Source organism: Schistocerca americana, chromosome 5 (genome assembly GCF_021461395.2).
Source record: "Schistocerca americana isolate TAMUIC-IGC-003095 chromosome 5, iqSchAmer2.1, whole genome shotgun sequence".
Lineage (NCBI taxonomy): Eukaryota > Metazoa > Arthropoda > Insecta > Orthoptera > Acrididae > Schistocerca > Schistocerca americana.
The window spans coordinates 576,879,944-576,894,387 of NC_060123.1; positions in this window are offsets into that span (position 1 = coordinate 576,879,944).

The window sequence follows — 14,444 nt, forward strand, 5'->3', positions numbered from 1 at the left end:
CAAATGGTTTTTACAGAAAAGCGTCCAACTTTCGAAAATGGTTAAAGTTATTGAACTGATATTCAACACATATTGATTTAGTATTACTCCTGACATGCTAGAAACGTTTCAGGTTATTTACTTGATTTTTAAAGTATTGCGCAACATTTATGACGTCAGAGCTAGTTACAGCGGACTGGCTGGCACACAATGGAAAGACTGATGTGAATTTTATACGGCGTGAGTAGGCTGCTTCCCTACACACTGTCACATGGGCTATGACGCCATCAGCAGGTACTTATGCTGAGAGAGCATATTTTCATCTGCCTTGCGTATGTGGAGAATCTGGTGTTTTTCGTGGATATCCTAGAAGAAGTCTAAAGATCACTGGACTAGGTTGCCCAATACAGTGCTATAGCCAGCAGCCTGGTGAACTTGGAGAAGTCTGGGGCGACTTTCATTGTCAGCGGCCCTTGAAAGGGAGCTTCAATCAAATGTTTGAGGGTCATCTTTATGAGTGACAGTCGATGGACAGCGCATCTTATCTTTACTCGTCTCCTACAAGGCCTACACACAGATATCTGTAGTAATCTGCTGCAGTCTTTGAGCATGGTCCAGCGGTTGGCTTATGCCAACATCTACCTTGCGTACAGTATACCTCGTCTGGCTATGGTCCTCCCGATGCCAAAGATGGCAGCATACAGTATACAGACAGTCTTAGGTTACGTTACCAATGAGAGAATGGCTAATACGTTAACTCTCCCTACCACAGAAGGCAGTCTCAGAATGATCAATGTGTGGGTTAGAGCATCTGCTTTAAATACCACCAAGGTGATGAAAATGTGAATTCACAGCCAGAGCAGCTTCATGGGAACTCTGGCCCCTGATACTCATGAACCACCAACTGCAGTGGCGCATATTTCGCCGACACCATCTCATCTTAAGGAGTTTTTGTGGACTACAGTTATGTCAATGCTGACCTGCCCAGTGAGCGACTGCAGAGGGTCCATGATGTTTAATGCCAAATGAAGCGAGGCTATGCACAAAATCCGATTGAAGGCCGACTACCCTCAGTTACTTGGTCGGTGGTCTGCCATTGCACTCTTCTCGATTCAGACACCAGAGTGCCCTGGTATTTGGTGGTCAACCATAAATACATGAACTGCCAGAGACTCCATTCCATATGTAAGGCATATTCTCTGTTATGTCCCCAGTGCCAGATACAGATAAACACCGTCTGGAATGTAGGTCTGTCATGAAGATGTTGTCCCTCATTCAGCCAGCGACCCTTACAGCTGTGACTCCGTCATCCATTCTTATCCCAGACATGACGTTTTAACCACTTACTGAAATGGATGCAGTGATATGGATCAGTGGTTTGACCATACTGTATCTTCACATGGATGGTGACAAACACTACCTCGATTTTTGGGCCTTCCTACTGGAACGATCCCCTCGTCTACGATGTCACCTGTGCTGCTGCCAGTAGTTTGCTAATTATCTGGATAGTGTCTGAGAAGGTAACCTTATGTGCGTGACAATTTTACGAAATGGACCGCAACAGGCGACAGAACCATATGGATCCTCTCTTTGTGAAGAAATGCCCAGCCCTAATGGCAGGTTAGTAGGATCCATGGGCGTGTTGATCGATGGTAACAGCGGGTGTAGGGTTTAATGTTGGTTCCGCTGGAATGGTGGTTTTTATGTTATTAGTTACTTTGCTTACCCCTGAAGGGCATCATTGCACTAATAATTTTTTTTGCCTATCCTACCTTCCTACTCCACAAAAAAAAAAAAATAAAGGAAGGAAGTGGTTTAGGGGTAGGAAGGGGAAAGCATTGTGGCTAAGCCTAGGGTTTTGAACCCTGTCCAACCTGCTTCCACCAACCCGAAACTGACAGCTCTACTTTCTTAAAAAAACTAAAATGATGTAACAAAAAAATAAAAATTAAAAAAGAAAAAGGAGGCAAGGCGACCGTTCGTGAGAAACAGTAAAATCTGGGATCGAGTCCCGGTCTTGCACAAATTCTCAATTTTCCCCGTTGATGAATTTCAGTGCCCAATAGCAGCTGATGTATTTATTTCCTTTGCTCACTTCATGAGATACTGTGGAGGGGCTTGGAACTGATCCATGACAGTGGGGAAAAGACTGATGGTCAGAGAATTTATGCCACCACGACTCCTAATTTTCGCATGATATGTCACTGTAAGGAAACACAGCTCAATGAAACTTGGACCACATGTCGAAACAACTGCTACAGTATAGTACAAAAAGTAACTGAAACAAATACGCAATGAGACGATCGGAAATGAAACCGTTAATCAAAGACAACAATCAGGCAGAAGACATCGCGATTTATGATTCTCTCCAGGACATTGTAAAAGGTGGTAAGTCGTTCTTAGTAAGGTGTCTGATCACCACAGACGACAGTACATGCTGTCCAAAATGCTCCCATGTTGCCCAAAAAGTTGGCAAGGAGTTCTTGTGGTGAGACGTTCCATTCCTCCATCAGTGCGGTTGGGAACTCCCGTATGGTCATTGGTGCATGTGGACGTTCAGCACAACGTCTCCACAACGCATCCCACATGATCTCGATGGGATTTAAGTCAGGAGAACGGGCAGGCCAGTCCACTGGCCGAATATCCTCTTGTTCCAAGAGCTCCTGTAGCAGTGCTGTTCGATGAGTCAAGCATTGTCATGCATAATAATGAAGTACCGAGCGCCGCAGGTTTCGAATCCGCGCCAGCTGGCATGGAACCCAATGAACACTAGAGGTCGCTGCAGCAGTCGCGCCGTAAGCCGTGGCTGCATGCGCTCCTGTCCCCGAGCCTAACGTGAGGGCGCCACAGTAGAGCACGTGGTCCCAGCGGCCAATAGCAACGTACCCTGTCGTGTATTTAGGCGGCTGCATCTCACTCAGCGAGGATCAGCTCCTAAATCTCACCAATCTTCTTTCCGCCCAACTTAACTGCCGTCGCCGGCCGGTGTGGCCGTGCGGTTAAAGGCGCTTCAGTCTGGAACCGCGTGACCTCTACGGTCGCAGGTTCGAATCCTGCCTCGGGCATGGATGTGTGTGATGTCCTTAGGTTAGTTAGGTTTAAGTAGTTCTAAGTTCTAGGGGACTTATGACCACAGATGTTGAGTCCCATAGTGCTCAGAGCCATTTGAACCATTTAACTCCCGTCGCTCTGCTATCTTTGATTGCTTGATGTCCAGAACGCCTATTGCCGTGTCTGGCATCCAGGGCTCCTCTTCAAACTCCAGACCTATGCTCTCCCCATTAACTTCATCCGTCTCGTTGCTTCCTTCCTCTCCCATCATCCCTCCTATGTGACTATCCACAATTCCAACTCCCGTACTTTCTATTTCTCTGCCGGCGTCTCCCAAGGTTCTGTCCTTTCCCCTCTCCTCTATTTCCTGTACTCTGCTGATATGCCCAAACCTCCCCCACCTGTTCATCTTCTCCAGTTTGCTGATGACACCGCCTTCCTCGCCCTTTATCCTACCCTTCAATGGTCCCAACGTACCCTCCAAACCCACCTTGACCAATTCACAGCTTGGTGCAACCAGTGGTTCCTCCGTATCAATCCCAGGCGATCATCATAGGCTGCACCACCCACTCCTACCGCCTCCATGATTTCTATCTCACCATTTATGGCCGTCCTATCCACCTCACTCCACCTCACTACCCAAAACAAAGCTCACAACCGCCTCTGCCTCCTGAGGCTCCTGTCCGGCTGGACGTGGGTTCTGCATAAATGTGAGTTTATTTTACAATATAAAATATAAATGGTTGTAATAATTAAAGAAGAAAACACAAAAATATCGTCGATAAAAAAGTTTTACATGATCTCTCTCTTGAGTAATGCCATTATTACTGTCTGTCAATTTAAAAGAAATTATCACTGGACTGTCTAACTGCAGGTACCTGTAAACTAGAGTATTTTAATAGTTCAGATGAAGTTAGCCTTTGTGTGAAAATCCTGGAAACACTGTGGGTCGCAAAGGCCAACGCTACAGTCCTTGCACCACAATCTACTTTCCTTCCTGATGCGCTTACCAGTCTCTTTCTTCCCCCTGTCTGAACATACTTTGCAATACCTAATAGTATTCACCTCGTCTGCAGTGGGTGGAACCTTCTCTGGAAAGTGTCTTGCAAATGTCCTGTCAATTTGTGAGGATGAAGCGGCTTGTTGCTGAAAAATATTTCCGCCCTTCTCGGCCAATTTCTTCCCCACTCTGTGAATAAAGTCTACTAGGGATACAGTCTTCCTAGTGTTCTCCTTATATAAAATAAAACTGTTGACAGTTGACACGATGAACAAGTGGAAAACAGCTTTTACCACCACTTCAAAGTTTTTTGGGCAAACGGATAATAGCTGGAGAACTGATCTGCTCTGTCAACCCTAGCTTTATTCTTATTGTAATCAATAATAACGGCTGGCTTTACAATTTCTGCTATTCCACCTTTGGCCCTCACTTGAATACTAGTGCTGTTAGACTTATGCTTTGTGGAAAGACCAAAAACATCTCGTTTTGACTTCCACTTCACTGCCAAGAGATGGAGTTTCCTTTGAAAAACTATCTTTTTTTTTAATTTTAATATTCTGAATATTCGTCGCAAACCTTTCCAGTTTTTCATTACAGTTCCCACTCCAAGAGCTTTATTTTCCCACAACTTGTCGAAAAGAGATGGACTGGTGTAGTAACTGTCCATATAAATGCAATGTCCTTTGCCAAACTACTGTGAACACAACCATTTTACAAGGCCCTGGATACTATTGTCAACACTGCCGGCAGAACCTGTATATACATCACAGTTTAGCATATAACCAGTTGATGAATCGCAGAGAGTACACAATTTTATTCCATATTTATTGGGTTTGTTTTCATGTACACCCTGAAGCTTGTTCTACCACGAATGGGACACATTGCCTCATCTATTGTCAGATTCATGACTGGACGAAAACTAATTTTGATTTATTCACAAAGAAATCAAACAAAGGCCTGACTTTGTTAAGTGGCTCGTCCTTTTCTTCGCCTCTGCTAATGATCGTGGCATTGTCATTTAAGTGTAACATCAACAATGTAGCGCAAAATCGATCGCGACTCAACAATATACTCGCAAATCCAGTCTGTGGAAACGGGTTTGTTGGCCAATAATCACTGATTTTCGGCAATTTGATGACGCACATATGCAAAATAATACTTAGAGACCAGTAAATCTCTTGCAATTTTACTGCCGACCACTTATGCCAAACAGAGTCTACTGTCAGGCTACCTTTGCGTTTCATTGTCGTAATAACGTTACCAGCGTACAGATTCGTTTCACTTTTAATGATCTGAATAAGGTCGTCATCAAAGAAATAACTAAAATATTGAAGTTCCTCATTGGCATCTGAAAAATGCGATGCTCCGCCGACCACCTCCTGGAAATCCGGCAGTGCTGGCTGATCGTCTGGTTCCGACCAATCTTGCTCTTTGTGCTCAGTGAGCCACACACGACCAGGTACCACAGATGGTGACTGATGATCTGTACCATTGTCTGCATAAAAAAAATAATGCTAAGATTGGTACTAAAAGGTACTAAATGCAAGTGAAGTAATGAACATTACTCAGAATACAAAATGCAGTAATGAACTCTTCAAAATGGTTCAAATGGCTCTGAGCACTATGCGACTTAACTTCTGAGGTCATTACTCGCCTAGAACTTAGAACTAATTAAACTTAACTAACCTAAGGACATTACACCATCCATACCCGAGGCAGGATTCGAACCTGCGACCGTAGCGGTCGCTCGGTTCCAGACTGTAGCGCCCAGAACCGCACGGCCACTTCAGCTGGCAATGAACTCTTCACTTTATGAACAATTGAGACATATACATACCTGAATCATCACTTGCACTCTCGCCTGGAGAGTACGAATCCTCGTTGTCAGAATCGTCAATTTCAGATCCTGCATCTCCATAAAGAATATCTAAGATCTCTGCCTCCGTCAACTCGCTGCGCGATATTTTTCACAATCGTAAACACCTGTGAATGAACGGCAGGTAACTTCGTCTTTCCAGTGATCACAGCCGCTCGCAGGATGAGTTAGCCGATAAGTGCTTGCCTCTTGCGCAAGAAGAATGAAATACCTTCACATTAGTTGACGAAACTGCTTCAGAGACGCGCTAAACGCGCTTACGGAGCCAAATAAAGGCTCGCCCGTACGGTATACGGGCGCCGTCGCCAACGTCATGGCGACCGCGCCCGTATGGTGTACGGGCACTGTGCTGTAAGTGTTAACCTTCTGGTAACTTTTTTAACTGTCCCCCATGAACGTCTCCATGTCAGTTTGTTTTTACCTCCATCATCTCCCCTTACTCTGTTTTATGTTCCCCTTTTTTATCTCCTTATGTATGTATCATTTTATTCTTGTTTTAGTTGTCGTGTCACTCGGCTGAAGAGCGGCGGATTGTGCCGCTGACAGCCCTCCCCTGCCCATATGGGGCGGGGGAATGAAATCACAATAGGGGAAAAAAAAACTCAGCGAGGCAGTCTGCTATTCACGTTGATTCAGTTGACATCTTGCTTACAGACATCGTGTTTACATTGCGTGTGCTTACTTCCCGTTTACGAGTGGGTGTTGTTTTGGTTTCGTGAGTCTGACTCTTGTGACACCATTTCTTAATACTTTGTCTTTGATCTTGGTGTTTTGCTTGGTTGTCTGTCGTCGTGTTTGTCCTTCCATTCCCGTTCGTCCGTCTTGTTTGTTTGCGGGCCGCTCCCGTCGGTCCGCCCTTGTTTTCGTTAGCAGCAACCCCACAACACGAACTGTCGGGCTTACAACAAAGTCATGGCGGAAAGGACCGCTGAATAGACACACATTGGAAAGGAATATAGTGTCATAATAACGTTGACCGGTGAGTGTAACGTGTTCAAAGGTGTGGAGGTCAGTACGCACATGCAACATTATGCTTCCCCATAACATAACACATGAATCACCTAGAGTCCTAGACGATCATGTTCGACAATGCACCTGCTTCACGTCTTCCCACCTCTCTCCATATGAGGGTGCAAACTTTCGTCCGCATTTGGTTCCTGTGAAATGGATTCCAAGTTTATGGAACTTTGGCAGCAAAATTTGTCACTGCAGCAGCAGTAGTAGCCCCAACGGCAGCGGTTTGCTGCTCAGCAGTAACAGCAGTCTGCCCACCTGCAGCTTGAGTCGCAGCAAAAAACAATGGTTCAAATGGCTCTGAGCACTATGGGACTCAACTGCTGTGATCATAAGTCCCCTAGAACTTAGAACTACTTAAACCTAACTAACCTAAGGACAGCACACAACACCCAGCCATCACAAGGCAGAGAAAATCCCTGACCCGCCGGGAATCGAACCCGGGAACCCGGGCGTGGGACGCGAGAACGCTACCGCACGACCACGAGATGCGGGCTGAGTCGCAGCAACAACAACCACTTTCGTCAGGGGCCATACCTGCGCCCCCACCGCTTGGCTCCCTTCGACGAGGCTTCAGAGACCTGGAACGTCTACCTCCACCGGTTTTACTGGTATTGTCGTGTGTATAAATTTCCAGTGAGTGGAAACGTGATTTACTCTTGCCTTCTAAAAGTCGTTTATAGGAAGTGGAGCGGAAATTACAGCCGCTCTCAGACTCCAGTGAGTTGTCTTTCAGTGATCTCGGTGCTCTGTTAACCGAACATGACGCTCAGCAGACGCACTGCGTTGCCGCTCGGCTCCAGTTTAAGCAGCGTCATAGACAATATGAAAACTCGTACGCCCACTTGCAGGGCCCAGGTGAAATTTTATGTGCCAGAATTGTAAGGTTTCGTACGCGGAATCAATGATTCGAGATGTGATTGTGTGCCTTGTCCCTGGCAGAAAGATCACAGCTAAAGCTTTAGACAAATCCGATCCTCGTCTCATTGAAGCGGTTAAAAATTGCTAAATCTTTCAACGTTGCCTCGGCAGCTCAGCATGTTTTTACGAATGACTTCCAAATTTCTCAGATCGTTAGTCGCCGTCGTAAGCGGCAGTCGTCTGATGACTCTTACTCATCGTCCTCTGATTCTATCACTCTCACCCGGGTTCACGGGCGTTCTCATTCTATTTCCCCATCAGTGTCGGGTGATCTTATTCCTAACGTTAACTGGGCGGGTCAGGAACGCCCTCCCTCCTTGGCGTCGCGTCGTCGATCACGCACTTTGAAGAAACTATTGTTAGCCTGAGTGCGCCAGGGGACATACCAGACGCGGCAGAGTGGTCAGCTTGTGTCTTGCTGCAAGGGCAGCCTGGTGCATGGGGACAACACTTCGTCACGGCTTCGGCGCTGGCACATACCCTGCTGCTGCAGAAGCTCACGCTGGTCTTGACACTCCTCAGCCAGGCCGTAGAATTCCAGCTGGACAACGGCGCTGCTGTGTCTTTAATCAGCGACGACACATATTGCCGACTTGGTTAGCCTCTGCTGCAGCAGGACATTCTTCTTCTCGACGAGTTGTCACTGGCGACTAGGTACAAAATGTTGAACGCGTACTAAGCTTTCTAAAGCTGCCCTCTCTTTCTACTTCAAACATTTTCGTCTTGCAACAAGGCCGCACAGAAATCGTATTTTTGCGTCTGTTTATACACTACTCGCAACACCAAACAGTAATGTAGAGTAATGAAATTTCTAGAACATATTTGTCCAGGTAACATACACTGAATGGTCAAAGAAACTGGTAGACCTACCAAATATCGTGTAGGGCCCCCGCGAGCATGTAGAAGTGCCGCATCACAACGTGGCATGGACTCGACTAATGTCTGAAGTAGTACTGACACCATGAATCCAGCAGGGCTGTCCATAAATCCGTAAGGGAACGAGGGGGTGGACATCTCTTCAGAATACCACATTGCAAGGCACCCCACATATGCTCATTAATGTTCATGTCTGGGGAATTTTGTGGCCAGCGGAACTCAGAAGAGTGTTCCTGGAGCCACTCTCTAGCAATTATGGACGTGTGGGGTGTCGCATTGTCCTACTGGAATTGCCAGAGTCAGTAGGAATGCACAATGAACATGAATGGATGCAGATGATCAGAAGGGATGCTTAGATATGTGTCACCTGTCAGAGTCCTAACCAGACTATCAAAGGTCCCATATCACTCCAGCTGAACACACCCCACACCATTAGCAACCTTCACCAGCTTCAACAGCCCCTGCTGACATGCAGGGTCCATGAATTCATGAGGTTGTCTCCACACCTGTACGCGTCCATCCGCTCGATACGACGCTTGTCCACCCAGGCTACATGTCTCCAGTCATCAGCAGTCCAACGTCAGTGCTGACGGACCCAGGCAAGGAGTAAAGCTTTGTGTCGTGCAGTCATCAAGGGTACGCGAGTGGGCCTTCGGCTCCGAAAACCAATATCGATATGTTTCGTTGAATGATTCGCACGCTCACACTTGTTTAAGGCCCCGCATTGAAATCTGCAGCAATTTCTGGAAGGGTTCCACTTGTGTCACTTTGAACGATTCTCCTCACTCGTTTTTGGTCCCGTTCTTGCAGGACCTTTTTCCGGCCGCAGCGATGTCGGAGATTTGATGTTTTACCGGATTTCTAATATTCACGGTACACTCGTAAAATGGTCGTACGGGAAAATCCCCATTTCATCACTAGCTCGGAGATGCTGTGTCCCATTACACGTGCGCCGACTACAACACCACGTTAAAACTGACTTAAATCTTGATAACCTGCCATTATAGCAGCAGTACCCAATCTAACAAGTGCGCCAAGCGCTTGTTGTCTTATGTAGGCGTTGCCGACCGTAGCGCCGTATTCTGTCTGTTTATATATCTCTGTATTTGAATACGCATGTGTATACCAGTTTCTTTGGCGCTTCAGTGTATTTAAGTGGTTAAAATTGCTAGATCATAGGTCAATGTAAGTGTGAAACAGGCCACTGGAAAAGTGAAATGCTGGTGCCTTAATAACTGGTGTAACTACAACAATGTTGAATTCAAGAGTGTAAATGTGCATGAATTGTGTTGTAGATGTGCCGAATGTCAGTTTGTGGGAGTTCCATGCCTGCTGTTCTTGGTTAGTCAATGCAGGTATGGTTAATGTTGTTTGTGGATGACCTTGCAGTTGTCGTTCAATGATGCCGATATGTGCATTTCGGAGACAGACCAGGCGATGAAGCAGGCCAACGCAATGTGTCGACACTTTACGAGCATGTTGGGTTACAACAGCAGTTTGTGGGCGAGCGTTATCCTTTTGGGATGCTGTTTATAAATGGCAGCTCGACAGATCTAATCACCAGACTGACATAAAAATTGGCAATCAGTGTGCGTGGGATAGCCATGAGAGTGCTCCTGCTGTCCATTATAATTATCCGGGCTGTTATGCCGTGGTCGGTTGATGAATTCTGTGGTGATTCCCAACGTTTCGTCTCCGACTGCGGGAGACATCTTCAAGGTGGTCCGTAGCTTGATGGAAGGTCCAACACACACACTGGCAGTCAGTAGCGAGCCAGTGTGTGTGTTGGACCTTCCATCAAGCTACGGACCCCCTTGAAGATGTCTCCCGCAGTCGGAGACGAAACGTTGGGAAACACCACAGAACTCACCAACCGACCACGGCATAACAGCCCGGATAATTGTAATGGACATGATATATCCGGCCGTGAAAGTTTACATTTTAGTATCAGTGCTCCTGCTGTCATTCGAAATCGAATCCCAGACCATAGCTCCAAGTGAATGTCCAGTGTGTCTAGCATGTAGAAAGATTGGATGCAGGTTCTCAGCTGCCATACTTCTAACCAACACACGGCCATCTCTGGTATTCAGCCGGCCGAAGTGGCCGTGCGGTTAAAGGCGCTGCAGTCTGGAACCGCAAGACCGCTACGGTCGCAGGTTCGAATCCTGCCTCAGGCATGGATGTTTGTGATGTCCTTAGGTTAGTTAGGTTTAACTAGTTCTAAGTTCTAGGGGACTAATGACCTCAACAGTTGAGTCCCATAGTGCTCAGAGCCATTTGAACCATTTGATCTGGTATTCAGGCAGAACCACCTTTCATCAGAAAAAAAAACAAAGATCTCGACCCTGCCCTTCAATGAACTCTCGCTTGACCCCACTGAAATCGCAAATGGCTGTGGTTTGGGGTCAGCGGAATGGACGCTACAAGGCGTCTGACTCGGAGCTGACTTGGAAGTAACAGATTTGTGACAGTTCGTTGCGTCACTGTGGTGCCAACTGTTGCTCAAATTGCTGCTGCAGACGCAGTACGATGAGCACAGTAATACGCCGAACACGACGGTTCTCCCTTTTGGTAGTGCCACGTCGTCGTCCGGAGTCCGATATTGTTGCGACCGTACATTCCCATGACCACCGCTACCATAAATCATGTACAGTCACTACGTTCCTGCCAAGTCCTTCTACACTACTGGCCATTAAAATAGCTACACCAAGAAGAAATGCAGATGATAAATGAGTATTCATTGGACAAATATATTATACTAGAACTGACATGTCATTACATTTCCATGCAGTTTAGGTGCATAGATCCAGAGGAATCAGTACCCAGACCAACCACCTCTGGCCGCAATAACGGCCTTGACACGCCTGGGCATTGAGTCAGAGCTTGCATGGCCTGTACAGGTACAGTTGCCCAAGCAGCTTCAACACGATACCACAGTTCATCAAGAGTAGTGAATGGCGTATTGTGACGAGCCAGTTGCTCGGCCACCATTGACCAGACGTTTTCAATTGGTGAGAGATTTGGAGAATGTGCTGGCCAGGGCAGCAGTCGAACATTTTCTGTATCCAGAAAGGCCCGTTCAGGACCTGCAACATGCGGTCGTGCATTATCCTGCTCATATGTGGGGTTTCGCAGGGATCGAATGAAGGGTAGAGCCACGGGTCGTAACACATCTGAAATGTAACGTCCACTTTTCAAAGTGCCGTCAATGCGAACAAGAGGTCAACGAGACGTGTAACCAATGGCACCCCATACCATCGTGCCGGGTGATACGCCAGTATGGCGATGACAAATACACGCTTCCAATGTGCGTTCACCGCGATGTCTCCAAACACGGATGCGACCATCATGATGCTGTAAACAGAACCTGGATTCGTCCGAAAAAATGACTTTTTGCTATTCGTGCACCCAGGTTCGTCGTTGAGTACACCGTCGCAGGCGCTCCTGTCTGTGATGCAGCGTCAAGGGTAACCGCAGCCACGGTCTCCGAGCTGACAGTCCATGCTGCTACAAACGTCGTCGAACTGTTCGTGCAGATGGTTGTTGTCTTGCAAACGTCCCCATCTATTGACTCAGGGATCGAGACGTGGCTGCACGATCCGTTATAGCCATGCGGATAAGATGTCTCTCATCTCGATTGCTAGTGATACGAGGCCGCTGGGATCCAGCACGGCGTTCCGTATTACTCTCCTGAACCCACCGATTTCGTATTCTGCTAACAGTCATTGGATCTCGACCAACGCGAGCAGCAATGTCACGATACGATAAACCGCAATCGCGATAGGCTACAATCCGACCTTTATCAAAGTCAGAAACGTGATGGTACGTATTTCTCCTCCTTACACGAGGCATCACAACGTTTCACCAGGCAACGCCGGTCAACTGCTGTTTGTGATGAGAAATCTGTTGAAAACTTTCCCCATGTCAGCACGTTGTAGGTGTCACCACCGGCGCCAACCTTGTGTGAATGCTCTGAAAAGCTAATCATTTGCATATCACAGCATCTTCTTCCTGTTGGTTAAATTTCGCGTCTGTAGCACATCATCTTCGTGGTGTATCAATTTTAATGGTCAGTAGTGTACAATATCGCATGTAGCTTCTCGTGACCCTGTTGGACGACCTCTTTCAAACTCAATTAGGGGCTGATCATAGTGTCATTCTTGACTAACATCAAGTCACCACATCCAGTCTTAAAAGTAACTAACGCTCACGAACTTTACAGCATATATTTAAAGCAAACGTGACCGCATCCTTATAGTGGCGCTACTAGCGCCACTCTTATGTGACTGGTCCGAAATTTTAATAGACATCATCTTTCAGATGTAAAAACACACTTACCAACTTTCGTTATATCGCGCAACTCCTTATTGGTGTTGCGACTTTTTTCCGTCAGTGTATTTTCCCAAAAGTATTTAGAAGTACTACATCTACATCAGTACTCTGCAAGCCACCTGACGGTGTGTGGCGAAGGATACTTCTGGTACCACTAACTAATTCCTTCTTCCCTGTTCCACTTGCGAAGGGCGCCTGGGAAGAATTGATTGTTGAAAGCCTCCGTTTTAGCTCAAATTTCTCGAATTTTCTCGTATTGGTCACTTCGTGAGGAGTATGTGGGATGAAGTAATATGTTGTCAGCCACTTCCCGGAAAATACTCTATCGATATTCCAATAGTAGGCCTCTCGCTGAAGCACAAACCCTCTCTTGTAGCGTCTGCCGCCAGAGTTTTCTGAGCGTCTGTAAGGCGCCGACCAAATGATCCTGTGATGAAACGCACCACTCTTCGTTGGAACTTCTCTATCTCTTCTGTCAGTCCTACCAGAGAAGGTACTGATCCAGGGTATTTCGCATTGTGTAAATTATTTGGACGATGTTATCGTTACGGGGTCAGCTCATGCAGAACATTCCAAGAATCCTGAATCCCTCTTTAAGCGGCTCCACTAACCGTAAACAACTTCAAGCGTTTCTGCGTAAAATCATGTACTACACCAAGTCCATTCCCCAAGTCGCACAAATCGCGCACCCTCTAAATCAGCTGCGCAAGGAAGGTGTCAAATGTGTGTGGTCGCCGGCCTGTCAACAGGTTTTTCAGTGCCTGAAGGGCCATCTTACGGTAGCTCCATGTCCCATGTCATATATATCGGGTCTGTCGTTAACGTTGTAGATGGATGCGTCGCAGTACGGCATTGCGGTGGTTTTGTGGCCCAAGGTGACACATGGTTCGATGCGCCCAATTGCCTTATCCTCCAAAAGCTCAACTACTCCCACGTTGAGAAAGCTTTAGCGATTACTTATGGGTAAAAACGTTTCTCGAATATTTGCATGGCAGCTAGTTTCACCTGTTGGCTGTCCACAAACCTTTGATTCCCTTATTCGTGCATAAGTCTAAGCTCCCGGATCAGACGGCGCAAAGTCTGCAGTGCTGCGCATTATTTTTAGGCGGGTACTACCACGACATCCATTTTCATCCCACCGCCTAACAAGCCAACGCAGATGCTCTGCCTTGCCTCCCTGTTAGCTCCAACTCGAAACTCGTTCACCATGAAACTGTTTGCTTTGCCCTGGATGAAAAGCTGCAAATTACTAACGTAAGGCCGCACATACGAACCTCTATCTGCAAATGTGGAGCTGCCAGCACCCTTCACAAACCACCTGTGTCCTTAGAACATTGGTGCACAGGGCACATGTTTTTTTTTTTCATGAAGACAGGCTTACAAAGAAGCTAGAAC